The sequence below is a fragment of the Pangasianodon hypophthalmus genome, chromosome 16 (genome assembly GCF_027358585.1).
Source record: "Pangasianodon hypophthalmus isolate fPanHyp1 chromosome 16, fPanHyp1.pri, whole genome shotgun sequence".
NCBI lineage: Eukaryota > Metazoa > Chordata > Actinopteri > Siluriformes > Pangasiidae > Pangasianodon > Pangasianodon hypophthalmus.
In genome coordinates, this window is record NC_069725.1 from 3,422,099 (window position 1) to 3,440,809 (window position 18,711).

General features: G+C 36.2%; 1 protein-coding gene across 10 annotated transcripts in view; it reads right to left on the minus strand.

Annotated features, from left to right (window-relative positions):
* LOC113545562 (cadherin-like protein 26) overlaps window positions 1–4,665 on the minus strand; it is a 37,044-nt gene extending 32,379 nt beyond the window's left edge. For all 10 annotated transcript variants that reach the window (XM_053240466.1, XM_053240465.1, XM_034312097.2 and 7 more), the window contains exon 1: window positions 4,460–4,665. The gene's annotated coding sequence lies outside the window, so the exon portion shown is untranslated. The remainder of the gene's footprint in view (window positions 1–4,459) is intronic.
* Window positions 4,666–18,711: the final 14,046 nt, after the last annotated feature.

Genomic DNA, 18,711 nt, shown 5'->3' on the forward strand with positions numbered 1-18,711 from the left:
CCTGCTGCCCAAACCATAACAGGCAGGAGAGGGACAGTGCAACCCTTCTTTCTCTAAACATGATGAGCTGAATTTTTGCCAAATAGTTTTATTCTTGTTTCATGTATATTGTTACAGGAGAGTTATGATTTGTTTAAATGTCTTTAGGGGCACATTTCTGTGCTTCTTTTTTGCATGAGGTGTAGGACCAGAGATGATTGTGGAGCAGTTCATTGCTTATCGCTCTTGGCATAATTATTACTGGCTTCTTTCTTACCTGCTTAATCTAAGAGCATGCTGGGAAATGTTGTGTGGTGTACTTATCCAGGCATGATTAGTTATGGTTCTATGAACATTACACTTGCATATTATTGAGCCAGTTGTACTGACAGAAAGGTTTTAAGGTTTTGCTCTTCTCTGTAGCTTTTCGCATGCTCTGTAGCTTTTCTGGTTCGAGTGTTGCGCAAGAATACCGTCCCTGAGAACTTTAGCAAGCTCCTTCATCTACATCATGATTGCTCCTTGTGTGAAATCTTCCCAACCAGTGGCACTGCATAATGACACCTGGTGCAATTTGCATGGGAACTTTTTTTGCAGCATTTATATCTAGATCTTGATTTATTTTTATGTAACCTTTACATATATATTTTTAAATACAAAAATATCTCAAAATACATTACACAGTACAAATTATAAAGACATAAGGTGTGTACATTTTTTAAGTGGATATATGCACTGAAAGTATATCAAATATACCAAATTAGCTAGAGAATTCAGGATTAACGGGAGGCACTTATGTGCTTTTCTGTATTTTTGTATTTCATACTCCGTTATATAGGGTCAGACTGAAACAGCCGGAACCTCTGCTTGCCTCGATGTGTATATTTATTGCTCTGACACATGCGAACACATGCTAACGTTTTAGAGAGGCCAGAGAATGAAATTCACAGATAAGATAATAAAATATACAGAGAACACAGATTTTTTTATAAAAATACAGATCAAAATTCATAAGAGGTGATAGTTTTGTTCTCTACATGGTATTTTTGATAGTTAGCTAGTTAGGGGTTTGAAAAGAATCTATGTTTTTAGCATTTGAGATGTTTCTTAAAATGTAGACATTGAACCTACACAAAAATTAAACAGGTAATAAAACAAGAAATAATCAAACCCCACAGTTGCATGAGCCCAATGAATCCCTTGTCAAAAACCAGTTTTATCATTAACCGTTAATTCACCCCAAGGCAACCTGGCATAGTATACTCAAAATCTTTTTAAACACTGCCAAGAAAATAACAGATGAATCATGTATAGTTTCACAACAGAGTAGAGCTGATTAATTCTTGAGTCCCAACCCAGTCCTGTCAACTTTTCTCTTACACACTTACATGACCTCATTTAGCAGACACTCCTGAATTCATTCAGCATTTGAGAGTTAAGAATATTTAGAAGGACCCAAAAGTGACTCTCTAACCATTTCAGAATTTTAACTCACAACTTCTAGATTAATAAGATTGATTATTGATATAATTTGGATCAATAGTTTTAAAGAAAATTGAAAAAAGTACTCTACTCTTGGTATTTTCCTACTAATATAACTGTGAAATGTTAAATTACATGAGCTTGGCGTGTATTAAATATAAAGTGGTGGTGGTGTTGTTCCTGCTTCCATCAAAAATGATTAAATCTTATAATCTCAGTAGAGAGTGGCACACCAAAATGGGCATATTTGTCCCTGTCCACCAAATTTTTTTACTTCAGTTCTTTGTGAGGTTAAAAGAAGGAAAATACCACCCCAAGATGAAAACAATAAACTCACCAGGGCTCAGATGCAACCCTAGTATCTATAAGAAGAACCAAACAGGTACACACATACATTAAATGGCCAAAAGTTTGTGGACACCTTTTTGAACATCAGATTTAGTCCCTCTTTGCTAGTATAAGCAGCTCCACTCTTCTGAGAAGGCTTTCCACTCGATTTTGGAGTGGGGCCGTGGGGATTTGTGTCCATTCAGCCACAAAACATTGGACGATGAGGCCGGGGGTGCAGTCAGTGCTCCAGTTCATCCTAAAAGTGCTCAGTGTGGTAGAGGTCAGGGCTCTGTGCAGGATACTCAAGTTCTTCCACTCCAACCTTGACAAACTATGTCTACATATGACCTTGCTTTGTACACAGAAGCACTGTTATGCTGGAACAGGTTTGGGTCTCTTAGTTTCAGTGAAGGGAAACTGTAATTATACAGCATACAAACACATTCTATCCAATGGTGTGCTTTCAGTGTTGTAGCAACAGATTTGGGAAGAACCACATATGGGTGTGATGGTCAGGTGTCTACATACTTTTGCCCATACAGTGTACAGGAAAAAACACATAGGTCAGTCTCAATTTAAAAATAAATAAATAAATAAAGAAAAATAAACATAAAAAAAAAGCAAATCTCTTAGTAACTTAACTAATGTATGTAACAGAACAAATTCAAGATTGGAATTGAGAACGATTGCCCTACAGTCACTACTACAAGACCCCAAAGCCCTGATTTACCAAGATTCCAAATAACAATCAGCAATCAGCAGGTGTGTTGTGGGTGCAGTATGAACAAAAACTGAGTGAAATGACATGTCATGAAATGTATTGGAAGGAAACCATAAATAATCCAGTAAAATTGGAAATTTTTATGTTTCAGCACTGTTCTCGACAGCTGCAGGCATTTACAAGTGGAAAGAGATATATTAAAAAAAACATTTGAAACATAATATGAAGCAAAGTAACAAGTGTAGACACGAGTATGTGCTCTTTTAATAAGGTTTATTGTGCCTTCAAATGGCAGAAACCGTCTCATACAAATGTAAAATCTGGCCTTTTGTTGTAAAACTATTTGCATAGACATGCTGTGTTTTGCACTTATTAAACTTTTTTTTTTTTTTTTTTTTAAAGTCACAGTGATCACTAGTAGTAGTCCATTCCTTTAAAGCTACCATATGGGAAGATGATATGAGGCTATGAACGGAGGCTAGCTGTGTGAGAGCACAGTATTCCACACAATTTTTCAACATTCTCCCAGTGATATTCTTGAAATAACTAATTTCATACAGACTGTGATGATTGGTTGGGTTCTGTAAAATCTAATAGGATAGCATTAACAAGCAATATTACATTTTAATATTGATTTGATATTTAAAGTAGTGATACTACATTGTGTTCTCTATGTACAACCACTCTATTTAAAGTGCAGTATTCTGTACACTTGACGTTTTCATGTTAATAAAACAGTAAAATAATAAATTACACTTGCTGGTCATGTATTAATTATTAGCTGATGTTATTATGATTTTTTTCCCCATCAAAACCATTTATGAGACCAAACATTTTGTGATTTCTCTTAAAATCTCAGAAAATACTGACAGACCACATAAATGACATGAAAATTGAGAAAATGAGGAAAACGTTTTGCCTTTGATTTAGCGTTCATATCCGCATACAAGTTCACTTCTCCCATATTTCCGACATATGCAAAACATACAGTAAAATTTATTTATAATTGAAAGACATTTAAAAAAACAAAACATATTTATCATGATTTCTGTTACCCCAAATAAAGACACTAGACGGAATTATATTCTATTGACTCTGGTTACATGCATAGAACATTGAAGATGAGGGAATGGGGAAATCCAAATTCAGATTTGAAAACAAAGAAATAGTGAGAAAGAAGTGTATGAAAAAGTTTCACGAAAAACTATTATCATAATAAGGGCAATTAAAACAGTACAAGTGATCATTAGTAAAATATGGGATTACTATTAATTGGTATGAGTCACTCCTACACAAAGAAACACAGCTGGCATTGGTATGCAACCAAGTAGAGGTAGTTATTTTATATTATGCTATGGCTTTAAAATTCTTATATTAAACATACAATCTAAATACATAAAAATAGCTTAACCAACCACCTGACCAAAATATGCATGCTGGTACATAATTAATTTGACATCTTTATGATTTACATAAAATAAATAAATAAATAAACTTAAAAGCTAAGTCCCAGGCTATTAACTATTAACCAGTTTAAACCACAGTCAACTAAAGCTATTGGACACAAACTTTTTACAAGTTAGTTAATGCTGGAAAAATCTTTGTCATAGCAGTGTGTTCATGCTGACTAGGAAAAATAGATAAATGGACTCAAATTGTGAATTACTGTGTTGTGTTTTTCTGTGCAATCCAAAGCTTTATAAACTCTTATGAACAGTTGATGCTGATCTCAGGCTAAGGTGAGGCTAAGTAGCCTACTTTTTTTGTTTTGTTTCAGTTAAGTTAGTTGGGGAGCTAGTCCTACCCAGATATGTAGGAAAACAAAAAAAATCAAATGTACACAGGCTTTCCATAAAATGTAATCAATCAATCCAGATATGTTTGTTGCCTGATGTTTGTTTATGTAGGTAATGTAAGACTAATAGAAATAAAGGAAATATACCATACCCAAAACCTTTTCTGTGACCATATCCAGTTCTTCAATTATGTCCACACAGACTTGCTGGAGTGGTTTAAGGCACAAAAAAATATCACCATGTAGCTGAAATTATGAAAGGAACTATTGGACAAACTTAAGCATGAGGGCAGCCATCTTGGACAAACTTAAGCATGAGGGCGGCCATCTTGGACAAACTAAAGCATGAGGGTGGCCATCTTGGACAAACTTAAGCATGAGGGCGGCCATCTTGAACAAACTTAAGCATGAGGGTGGCCATCTTGAACAAACTTAAGCATGAGGGTGGCCATCTTGGACAAACTTAAGCATGAGGGCGGCCATCTTGAACAAACTTAAGCATGAGGGTGGCCATCTTGGACAAACTTAAGCATGAGGGTGGCCATCTTGGACAAACTTAAGCATGAGGGCGGCCATCTTGGACAAACTTAAGCATGAGGGTGGCCATCTTGGACAAACTTAAGCATGAGGGTGGCCATCTTGGACAAACAGAATTACTTCCTTCCTTAGTGCAGTTGTTATCTTTCCACCAGCAAAGCCCCACCTCCTAGAGTTTGAAGCTGGACTATGTGTAAATATGGAGTATTTAACAAATTTTGAATGGGTTTAATCCAAAAAGCCACAATAACTCCAAAACAAACATGCCTATAAATAATGTCAATTTGGACCTAATAATAAACTCTTTGGTGCAAATACAATTGCCAAAATGTTACTGTAACAGTTAAACAATGAACCTAATATTTAAATAGTTGTATTACATTCATTAATAAATCTGTGATGTGTTGGGTCTGTGGAATTAGAGCTAGAACTAGATTTACAACTCATATATACAATAAAATATAGATGTCAGAAGTCAGATTAAATGATATATTGACACACACTAAACAAGAGTTTATAGGATTGTACATTTTTCTGTGCACTTTTCTGTGCATGCACACACACACACACACACACACACACATTTCAACTTAGTTGCCCTCTGTAACCCCTCCTTCTATCCCCCAGTCTGTGTCTCTCTCTTTCTCTCTCAAAGTAGTAAAGGTGATAAAACAAAAATCCAAAAAGCAAAACCAATGCAAATGGTTAATGCAAAGAGGGTATATTAAATACTGCTATGGTGACAACACAGATGCACACCGACATAAACACACTACAAAAATCTGGTGTTTTAGTACAAAGTGTATTACAAATGGTGGTGAGGGAGAGAGAAACCACCAAAGGAAAAAGTCCACCCCAGTCAGTATAGCTGCAAACCACCCCCATGTAAACTACTACAAAAATGAAGCTGTTTGTTACAGTAATAAGACAATCGACATGACCCTATGTGTACCACATAAATAAGGTGATTAATTGCAGTAGCTAAAGCAGTAAAAGTCACTTTATAACATTTCCAAAGACTCAAATGCTATGTGGTTAAGGGAGTATGAGGCAGTAAATCAAACAAAGCACCTGGTTTCACACCAACAATGATTTTAAACAAGCAGTACATCAAAAAGTCTTAATAATTATGATTGCATTTCTTTGCAAACAAATTCTTAAACTAAAGAAATATGACATGTACAACAAGTTTTCACACTTGCAAATTTGCAACAGCACGACTCAAACCTTTTGACAAGACATTAAGTTCAGGGTTGAGGCAGGGTTTGCATCTGTACCTTTTCTTATGACTTCATTGAACAAAAAAAACAAAAAAACACATTGTCTGCATTCTTAACCTCGTGCAAATTTTTCATGAGATCAGCTTGGCAAATAAGGGTGCACAATATGTGGTCTATGATTACTCTTACAAATGAGCTTCTGAGAACAATAGGTAAAATATTAAATATAAATTATTTAAAGCCAAATGTGGGGTGGTCTGGGAATACCCATCAGCTGTTGCTGTGGCTGAATTCTGGAAAAACACATTTTAATTAGGTTTTGTCAAAAATCAAGTTTTTCTGCCAATAATATATTTTGACATCTTTTGCCTTAACAAATCATTAACGTATTTCACCAAAACATATTTTTATTTACTTCTTCACCTTGACTTGGCTGTCTGCCTGCAAAGATCATGCAGTAAATGCAGTCAGTCTGCCTAAAGGTGTCTAAAACCTCATTAGCTAAGGGTGATTTTCTCACGCAATTATCAAATGAATCAGTTTGATCAAGTTGCCAGTCTAATTACCCACAATGACTTCTGCCTCAGGTGATTAATGTAGATGATCAAAGTGAGAACTCATTTCCCATTGTAAACTTATAATTCTTTAAAATTTAGCACTAACGTTGTTTCTTCATAAGTAGATTAGGTTATAAATGTAGAGATAGTTGGGGCTTTATTCACTTTTGGGGTTAACTAACTCGTAATTCCCAACATCCGTCCAGGAAAAAAAAAAAAACCTGTTCAGGACCTCAGGATAGTCTTCTTAACTCCAAGTTCATCAGTTTTATACTAGCTGTCTTATCATTTTGTTTTGCTTGCTTTAGCTACTGTGATTAATAGTAATTATTTGCAAATTGTTTATGTGCTTTGTCTGAACAAACAGTATAAATCTATTCAGAGTCAGTGTAGAGGTGGTTGTTTTAGAATTAGAGCCAAGGTCAAAGCTGCTTGGTGGATCCATATTAGTTTCATTAATCCCCAAATTATACCATGAGGATCCTGTAATGACAGACCTGAGATTAAAGAAAATCATTACATTCTGCTCATTACATCAATCAGCGTGATCCAGGTTAGAGCTGAAAACAGGCTCGTTTAAAAAAAGAGGCATTGTTCAAAGTGAGCTTGAGGTAGTAAGGATCATTTTTCTATCCATTAGCATGTTCATGTTTATATTTCACCATCATCACTACCATATTTGTATCTGTCCTGTGAGTTTTGCATCCTCTTGTTGGTGGATTTTAGGCAAACGTTAACAGCACCCACACTCTGAGACTTTAATCAGAAATTTCCGACACTGCCAGAACTTTGTCCTCGACTGTCTTTGGTTGCAGTGGCACTAAATGAGCCCATGACATTATGCATTCTAAGACCACAGATCTCAACTCAGGACCAAACATTATTTTACAGAGTATGATTTTTGTCTGCAACAGCAAAATTCGGCTGAAAATCAAATACACCTGGCAATAAGGAGAAGCGTGATATGGGTTGCAATCATGCAGAAGTTTCTAATGGATCATCAGACATTTTATAGTTTGGGCCACTCTACTACTACGTAGAACTTGGTGTTGTCTATGACAATTCCCTCAGGACTTATGATATAGTCTTAGACTTAGATATACTTATGATAGAGTCTTAGACTTATGATATAGTTATATATAAGTCTTACTATTTAAATGTTTTCTGTTCTCATGTCAGATATGTATGTATGTATGCATGTATGTACCAAGAGCACCTTAAAAAAACCACAACAAATTCCTTGTGTGTCTACGCACACACTTGGCGAATAAAGATAATTCTGATTCTGATTCTGATATAGCCAAGAAAAGTGACTTGAAACTTGTGGAACTCACACATCTCTACTTTGTCCTGGATGTGCTGGACTTGAGAGCTGGAGTGTATTAATATATATATATATATATATATATATATATATATATATATATATATATATATATATATATATATATATATATGTGTGTGTGTGTGTGTGTGTGTGTGTGTAGAAGAAGTGGAGGGCCTGATACAGGCTTCCTGAAAAGCCTCAGAGGTATTTGTCCTGGATGTGCTGGACTTGAGAGCTGGAGTGTATTAATATATATATATAGATATATATATATATATGTGTGTGTGTGTGTGTGTGTGTGTGTGTGTGTAGAAGAAGTGGAGGGCCTGATACAGGCTTCCTGAAAAGCCTCAGAGGTATATTGTTTTCTGTGGAGGTTAACAGGTAGATACATGACCAGGGTGGCAATGTGCCTGAGAACATGTTGATTGCACAGTCATAGAATCTGTGAATGTTGCACGTCTTTGCTAAACTCCTCGTTGAAATCACCATGCCAATGTCTTAATGTCTTGGATGGTTTCTTGGCTCTCTACAGATGTGGAGGCTGTGACTTTGACTCTGTGACTTTGTGCTCAGTCTATAAGATTCTTGGATTTTGAAATTGAAGCCAGGGTAACCCAAGAACAATGGGATTATTTGGGGTACTGCAGCCAGATAAGAGAACTGGAGCACTGGTGTGGGTGTGTAGCTCAGAAGTTTGATGGGTAATGACCCCTCACCCACTGATTTTCCATCCAAGACTTGTGCGGAGTGGGTGGAGCCAAAACTTCAAAGTTGCTCAGCTTCATAAAATGTAGAAATGTGGTCAAAAACAGTGAAATATTTTTTTGTTGAAGTTTTATTATTATAGTATTTAAAAAAAAAAAAAAAGATATTATAGATGCAATTTATACAAAAATCAGAAAAAAATTGAGATCTTAAAAGATCAGCCAGTGTTTTAGTGGAAACACACTATTGCCCTCTACTGGCAGAGTTTAGCAATTCCTCACTCTTTCTTTCTTTCCTTCTTTCTTAATATAAATAAAATAAAACTAATTGAATAAATACAAATATATTATAGTAAAGAACATAAAGTTTCATTTATACTTTTATTGTGACTGCTGTTATGTTTTGAGAATTTGATGGTAAAATTTTAAAGTGCACTGCTATGTCAGTTTTACTTCTTCTTATTTCTTCTTTACTATGGTATTTTTTTGCTGTAAACACACTGAGTGAAGATGTGAATATTATTTCATTAATATTTTTTGTAATAAGTAAAGGAAATGTGATATAAGTCAGATGAGTATGAGAGAGTAACAAATACTTGTCATTTGTATTAAAGACAGTAAGTGTTTTATTATATGTATTAATAAACCTGAGTAAGTACAGCAGTAAGGAGCCTATGAAAGATGTAGAATATGCCTTATTTAAAAGAGCGAAGTGTGCACTTGCAGAGGGATCCTAGGGCCTGAACGGAAACAGAACCCGAGTGTGGTTGTGCACTTGAACAGTAAAGTAATGTCACCATCTAGTGTTCATTTATAGTCTTTTGTCCACCCCCTCGTCAACTTCCAACAACCTCATGACTCATACACAGAGTTGGTGTACCAGGGAATGGATTTTTCACACCTGATATCTGACACAATTATGTAGCTGAAGTAATTTCCTCGTAGATTCTCTCACACAGTTTCCTTTTCAGCTAACTGCTTAGCATACTAACCTGGTTGCTTGCTAACTCACTTGCAGAGAGAAGTCAGCTGTCATGTATAAATGGAGGAGTTGGAGAAATACAACTCAATATCAAACCAATCAGTTGTTATATTTTTGAAATGTGAACTATTTTCTTTTAAGCGTAAATGCTATGTAACATGTAAGGCAAGTTATTTTATGTTGTCTTAATACATATATAAAATAATAAATAAACATAAATAATTATATATTCTTAAAAAATAAAATATGGACACGTTCTTTTTAGTTGTATATGTGCTTCTATTTATTGTCTGTTTAGTTTTTCTGAATTTCTTGAAATTATTTAAGGTTTGTGGTATCACCAAATTAAATTTATCTATAAATAATATTAGACACTTGTGCCTTTCACTTTATTTTCATAACAAATATAATAAATACTAATGTAGAAATGTATGATGATTATTTTTTGTTGTTGATTTTGCTGTGGTTGTTTATTTTTTAATAATTTGCCTGTATTTATAGTTTTCTGAATGTATCTTTCAATGTAACTTTAAATATTTAAATACTTTATTATTATTATTATTATTATTATTATTATTATTGTTGTTGTTGTTGTTGTTGTTGTCATTGTTGTTGTGGTTTAACAGTTAGAGTCAGTCACCTTTTTGAAAAGGACACTGCATATGTAGCAATGACTTCTGGGTAAGCTGTGCTCCTAAAGACCACAGTGATGCTGACTCAATTCCTCATCTAACTTGACTTCAGCTAACAATGTGAGAAAGTCATTTGTTTCGGTAAAAAAAAGATTTAAACATTTAAACATTTAAACATATTTTCTATTACAAGATCTATTACAAGCATGCTGTTTGTTTTTAGTCAGCTATTTTGTTGGAAATTCCCTATGATTTGTGTGTGTGTGTGTGTGTGTTTTTGTGTGCGTGTGTGTGTGTGTGTTTTTTGTGTGTGTGTGTGTGCGTGTGTGTGTTATTGAACCAGCTTCCTGACTGAAACTGTCAATTTTTGTAGAGTGGCCTTCTGACTCATCCCTGTAGTACACACACACACATACACACACATACACACATTTGCAACAAGGGCATGTGGTTGTGTTTTTAGAAATGTCTTTTATATCCAAGCAGATTTTGTTTTCACTTGTGAGCTCAGTTTGTTATATGATTGTAATTTGTAATAACACACTTTATTAAAGTTTTATTTTCTTGAATCATTCCAGCTTAATGTTTAATACAATTCAATACAATTACCAAAGGACAATGCAATTTAACTAAATGCAATGCAGTGTTAGAGCCTGACCTCTGACCTTCTTAACAAGATGGGATACTTCTTTATAAATCCTTATAACCGTCTTTGTAAATTTGTAACAAAGACTTGTTAGATTTTATATGTTAAAAGATTATATTATATTATATTATATTATATTATATTATATTATATTATATTATTTTTTATATACATGGACGTATATGAGATAACGCCTCATAAGGCTCTTTGAAAGTATTAATATTAATTCAGTGATGACTACAGTAGAGGTTTAAGGAAAAGATCTGATCCAAACCTATGCAGGAGTGTAAAATAAAGTATACTCATTGTTGCTTCCTCTATGGTATTCTTAATCATATACTAAAAAGACAAGAGAAAGAAGGATATTTTATATTTTATATTTATATTTTATATAATATAAATCCTAAGCAAATATGTGTGCTGTACACTCCTAAGTGTAGGTTTATACTGGATATTGTTCTATAACCTCTACTGAAGTCATTAAGAAATTAACTAGACCTTTATTTGTGCCAAATTCTTCTTCTTCTTCTTCTTCTCCTTCTTATTATTATTTATAGTAGTAGTAGTAGTATTGGTATTAGCATTAGTAATAATCGTCGTTGTCATTGTTGTAGTAGTAGTAGTGCATACAGCTCTGTGTATCTCAAAGTACACTATATGGCCAAGCACCATTATACCCATATGTGCTTGTTGAACATCCCATTCAAGATATAGTCCCCCTTTGCTTTTATAATAACCTATAATTTTTTGTATTTTTTCCCTTCAGCCACAAAAGCATTAGAGAGGTCAAGCACTGATGTTGGGTGAGGAGGTCTGGGGTGCAGTCAGTGTTCCTGTTCATCCCAAAGTTGTTCAGTGGGGTTGAGGTCAGGGCTCTGTGCAGGACACTCGAGTTCTTCCACTCCAACCTTCACACACCATGTCTTCATGGAGCTCGCTTTGTGCACAGGGGCACTGTCATGCTGGAACTGGTTTGGGCCTCTTAGTTCCAGTGAAGGGACACTGTAATGCTACAGCATACAAATACATTCTATACAGTTGTGTGCTTCCAACTTTGTGGCAGCAGTTTGGGGAAGGAATATATATGGTATATCAAAAGTGCATTTAATATGATTAAATAAAATCACTTTAAATAAAAAGTGTATAATAAAAATTATATATATATATATATATATATATATATATATATATATATATATATACGTGTGTGTGTGTGTGTGTTTAACATAATTATAACAAATTTAATATGAAAATGAGGCTATCTGTTTTCATGGCTTGTGTGAGTGTGTGTGTTATAGTTGATTGCAAATATTTTTTTTCCAAATTAAAAAAGCATAGCTATAATTATTTAGTAGGAGCTTCATAATCATTCTTAATAACAACATAGTTGGTCTTATATCATTATTTATATTTGGTTGATTATATAACACGGCTGTCAGTAAAAAAAAAATAAATTATCACCATTTTCCACTTGTCCCATGTATGAACACAGAGTTGTGACCCTAAACTGCGTGTGTTGTTTTTCTCTGTAGCGTAGGCTATGATTCAGATAGAAAGATCTGAGATACGCTGAACTGAAGTATCGTTATGACTGGATACTGACCTTGATATTCTCAATCATGAAGATCACTCTCACAAACACACACACACACACACACACACACACACATCAGTCTGTCTAAACCCTGCGTCTTTCCAGCCGACTGTGTCCACCCACATTCTGTCATGAATTCTGTCTTCTTTTCTTTTACACTTTTGTTTGCTTGGTGAATAAAAGAGCAGGATGAAAGCACAACAGAGGAACAAACACACAACATTGCACAACAGACAATTACACTCTTTTTATCTATCAAGCGCTTGTACTGGTTCTTAGTATCGACTGTTAGAAAAGACTGAAAAAAGGGAACAAAAAAAGAATGAGGAAGTGCTGTCTATAGAATGCGCAAGAGACTCCTTATGTACAGAAATTACACAGAAGACCTTTTACCAGAGCTGAACTTTTGTGCACTGTTCTGTGAAAGATCTTTTATTTTCCTCCATGTGTTAAATATTATACAAAGTTTTTATAAAAGTATAAATATCTTCAGAATTTAAATGAACTTTGTTAAGTTCATTTTACATTAGCATATATTAATGTAAATCTGAATGGTTTCCTTTGATGGCTGTGCAAGTACAAATAAGATTTTATTTTATTTTTAGCCATTAATTTTCACTTATATTTATTTTAATTAATAATTAATTAATTAATATTTTAGTTAATATTCAGGTCACATCTTCTAGCTATGTCCTCACAAATAGCTGATAACCTTTAGAGGGTGAAGGGTAACCTCACTTTCAGGCAGTCATTCATATCCCTATAATGAATGTCCAAGCACAGTAACAGGAAGCACAGAGCCACATTTGTTTTTAACTTTAACAACAAGCCATAGTAACACAGAAAGTAATATAATTTTGGTCACAATTACATGTAAGACCTGTTCATGATTCTGGCCAGAGTAACATGTGGCACAAAACCATGATTCTTGCAAAAGTATCACGAACCAGGATTCCAGGCACAGCCACGAGAGGTAAAGATCCACAATTTCAGGCACAAAGACATCCAGGACCTAGTCATTCTGGCTGTTCAGTGGATAAGGCTTTGTGATACTGATTGAGTTCAGATGCCAGCTCTCTGAACAAGGCCCTGAACCATGAACAACCGTGAACTGTAGTCATATCAGAACAAACAAAGTGCCACAATTCTGGCCACAATTGCAGTCATATATACAAGCAACCAAGTGCCACAATTCTGCCCAGATCCACAAGTGACTAAGTGCCACAATTCTGGCCATGTCCACAAACAACCAAGTGCCACAAGTCTGGCTACTTCCACAAGTAACCAAGTGCCAGATTTTCAGCTGCAATACTGGCCACATCCACATCCACGATGGACCAAGTGCCACAACACAAGTCCACAAGCGACCCTGAGTCACAATACAGGTCAAGGTTCTTGACCAGTTCTGGCCATAGCAACAACATTGAGGTGTAACTCAGGCCACAGTAACAAGAGGCCTAGAACCACAATTTTGGGCACAAGAACATGAAAGAGAGAACCACAATTCCAGCCACAAGGATCTGAGTCACAACTTTTGCCACAGTGTGAAGCAAATCAAGGGCATGATTCTGGCCACTGTGACAAGCAGCATGGAGCCATAATTCTGGCCAATGTTGTGGTCAATGGTTGTGTCATGCAACCATTAATCTGGCCACAATTAGAAAGGACCACCAGTTTAGTCACAATCGCAAGCAGCACAGAGTTGTGATACTTTTGTCAAAGCATCACATAGCCAGAATTCCAGCAAGAAGAGGCATGGAGATCAAATTCTGGCCACAGTGAGAATTACCCAGAGCCAGAATTTTGAGCACATCAACAAGTGATATGGAGCCATAATTCTGGCCACAGCAGCAAGTGAAAAAGCCACAATTCTGGGCAAAGCATCACAGAGCCACAAATCTAACAATTGTGCAGACACATACACAGTTCTGGCCACAGTGGTAAGACTTGAGATTAAATGAGCTTTTCTCAATTTGAGATGTAAACATGAAAAATCTGGTTTTACGAAATGCCTCCAAATAATCATATGGCACAAGGTGTGACATTTGAAGCGCTCATCATTTAAGAACAACTGAACAAGTGACAAACCAGGAGCAACATCAGCACCATTCTGTATACATGAGCTATTTGGATTAACAGGGGCAAGAGGAAGGCTGGACAGTTATGCCTTATTGGTGTCCTAGTCAGGAATAACTCTAGCATTGTCATGATTAGACAGCAGTCCCACTGTACTAAGTAAAGAAAGTAGGTTTAAAAATAATAATTCTGTAGCAAGTGTGTATTTTAGTCTCTGCATGACTGTGTTTGTCTCACACACACTTTTTGGTGTCCCCTTATTACTCCACATTAAGGATCTGATAGAAACACATGGTTTGCATTTTACTTTTGTCATCCTTTTGGAAATTAGCTTAATATTTGAACGTAATAAACGTAATTTTAGTGTTAAGGTGTTACTATTATATTATAATGCATCCAGATTAATCATCGTAGTGTTTGTGACCAAAACTGAAACAAAGCAGTGATGAATTTTGAGTCACACTTAGTAAATATGGCTTAGCTGAGGTAAAACCAGATAAAAAGATCTTGACTTGTTTTTGACATTGCAAATTCAGCTATCTAGTGTATCATGACACATTTTGAGATGTCAACATTAAATCTACATTGTGAAAATGAATATGACAGTTCAGCTTTGTCAAGTAACATCTCTGAAATTGCTTATCATGTCTCAAAGAATTGTGGTATGTTACTCTTTTTTTGTTCTTTTTGATCTCGGGAGATGCACAGTATCTCATTGACAACATCGATGAAGGACAAATAAATAAAATATAGCTGCGAGCAGCAGTCTGCGGGGTCCAAGGACACATTGCAAAGACCATCCCCAGTAGCCAGTCCTTGCCAAATTACATAGAACTTCAACAATAAAGATACCATAGTTGAAAATACTGTTCAAGTTTCAAGATTGTAGCTCAGTGCTAACCCTGAGAAATGCCTGCTGAAATCTGATTGGCTGATGGGGCCCATGTTTTTTAAGGAGCCCAGTCATCATTAGAAATCCAGTTAAGATTAGCACAATGATGCAGTGTACCAAGTATAAGACTTCCTTACAAACAGCTATTTGAAAATAACTCCACCACATGTGAATGACCTCATTCAAATCTGCGCACATCCTCAGGATGTTATCCTGAATATACCTTTCAAATTCTTGTGAACCCATGCAACCACAAGTTAAAGGTGTTTGAGTTAATGAAGCTCTGCACCACCAAGATGGCATGCTTCAAAGTTTACTGAGTGCTATCGCAAATTTTGTGAAGACTAAGACTAGGTTTTAGTCCTAGAAGTTGGTTTTGCATATTATGCAAATTATTTTAATTTTCAGTAGGTGGGACTAAATGGTTTAAGGGCAATTTTTGGTGCAACATTGAGAATTATCATCCTTTTACTGGGCATGGCTTTAATTAGCCTCAAATTTGAAAAACAAGAGTAAAATTAAAGTTTTGAAAGCAGTGACACTGGATCCTTCCCTTTTTTTAATAAGAGTTTTATAATGCTTACTAACTGAAAACGAGTTGAGACACAAGAAACATGACCTTTAACCCAATTTTATTCAGGCACTATGGCGGATTTAACCGAATATGTATTTGGAGCGATATTATTTTAGTTGGCAAATGAACTCGCTGAACTCAAGGATCTCTTTCGCTCTTGTTCTCCCACACATAGAGACACACGTACTAATCATTTTCTTATTCAGACTGTTACTGTAAAAATCACTGTGAATCCAAGTGCTGAGTTTATTCAGAGTTGCATTACTGCCAAAAATATATTGACTGTTTTGTCTGTCTATCTATCTATTTATATGTCTGTTTGTTTTTCTGTCTATCTTTTAATTTAGCAATATATCTCGACTGTTGTCTATTTTGTGACGTGTATTAGTTTTGTGATTGTATCACTCTCTTTTTTATCATACTGCTCTCCATGTGGTTTAGGTATGACAGCATTTTTTTAAGGTTTAACCCTTACGGGGTCTGAACCTCATATAAGAATATATAACATTCAAGCAATGAACAGATTCTTCTGCATCTGAATGCAAAAGAGCACCATCACTTTAAATTCTACAAGTTTGTGTGTTTTGTCAATTGATTAAATGCAGAAAAAAACACTTTGGGCTGTGACGTTATAGGAAAACAACCAATGACAGGGTGGTGTGATGAAACGAAGATACTGTTACCACCCAAATCTTAATTATTTTCCTATAACAGCACATCCTGAAGTGTTTTAACTTCCCTTTTTCCGCATCAATTTGCCAGTGCTATTAGTTTTGTATTTATTAATTTACAGTGTCATACTTTTTATCCGTTTATACAGTTAATGTTGTGGGACGACAGTAGTTTGATAGTAGTAGTGGTAGGGGTGCAGAAGTACATTACCCATCAGGCCCAGTACAACACATGTCAATAACACTCACCCCTGTTTCCTGTCTCACCTTGATTAGAGCCACTATTTAAGTTCTAGTTTTTCAGCATCTTATTGCTGTTCTATTGTCATTTGTTGTCATGTGTGCCACAGTATCACTTCTAGTCTAAATGTTTTTTTGCCTCCTAACTACAGTTCATTGGGGGAACCACGTGCCCAAAATTTAATCCCTGGATTCCCTGGGTCGAGACAAGTTCAACACACCCTATGACGTCAATTTCCGCCTAGTGAGATTTTCCACTATCATGGATTTTGTCAAAAACTTTTTTCACTACTCCTCCTACAAACTTTGGCCAATCATCACCAAAGAGTAAGCCTCATGAAGTTATCAAAAAAATTTTTGATTACTCCAAACAGTTTGCCTGTAATGGGCCAAACAGGAAGTGAGGCTGTATCTCAGCAACGACTTTGCCCACTGACACAGAACATGGTAGGCATCTTCAGGACCATGACCTGAGGTTATGCAACAAATTCCATGCCAGTGTTACCTACTTTTCAAAAGTAACAATAACATTCTATAAAATGCTTACATCTAACTGCCATTTTTGCTACTCATCCTCCAAATTTTGTCCAATTTTCACCAAATTTGGCTTACATCATCTTGACACCTGTCTGAACAAAAATTATCAAAGAATATTGACATTCAGACCGTTCTCCTGTAACACGCTGGCAAATGCAAAAACAGGATGTGAGGGTGTATCTCAGCAATGCATCTAAGTATCATCTCGAAACTAAGTATCTTCAGGACCATGCCCTGAATGTATCTAAGATGTTTCATGACTGTGCTACCTTGTAGTCAAGAACTGTAACAACTTTTATTTTTTTCCTTATATCATTTGAATATAACTGTGAATTAAATTCACAGTTCTTTTTTCCTATAATTCCCTAGAGTGCGCTGAAGTGAACGCACAAGATCTGAAATTCAAGTGTACTTCCGGTCGACCATCTTGGATTTTGTCAAAAATGGTTTTGTCTCTACTCCTCCTACAAATTATGTCCAATCAGCCCCACAGAGCTCACGACCACGCCATGGGCATCACTCCATCTCCCTGCTCCACCTTGGACATCACTATGCCACCCGGCTCCGCTTCAGAAGTTGCTTCGCCTTCCCGCTCCACTGAGGACGCTGCTCTGCCTCCTTGCTCGACTGAGGATGTAACTCCACCTCCTTGCCTGACTGAGGATGTCGATCCACCTCCTTGCTCCGCTGAGGATGTCACTCCGCTGAGGACATCGCACCTTACCCCTGTTTCATGGTGTACGTCCCCCCCTTGCTTTGTGGAGAATGTCGCTCCCCCTCTAGCTCCACCTTGGGCTTCGCTCCCCCCACTGGCTTTGTTGTGGCCGTAGCTCCGCTCTCGTGCTCCGCATTGGACCTTGCACCACCACTAAGCTTTGACTGAAGAGACTGTTCTGCCTCACTGCCTTGTGGAGGACATCACGTCTCCTGCCAGCTACGCTAAGGGTATCACTTCCAAAGAACTTTGTCGGCCTAAGGGCCCTTATCAGTTTAGAGACATCTCACATCACTGTCCAGGACTCCCTCTTGACTGTGTTTAGTGGTTCTGTCATGGTAGTGCCAAAGGGGCGCAGAATTACACTACCCATCAGCCCCAGCACATCACATGTCACTATCACTCGCACCTGTTTCCTGCTTCACCTTGATTAGCGCCACTATTTAAGGTCTAGTTTTTTAGTGTCTGCAGTGGAGTATCGCTTCTAAGTCTGTATG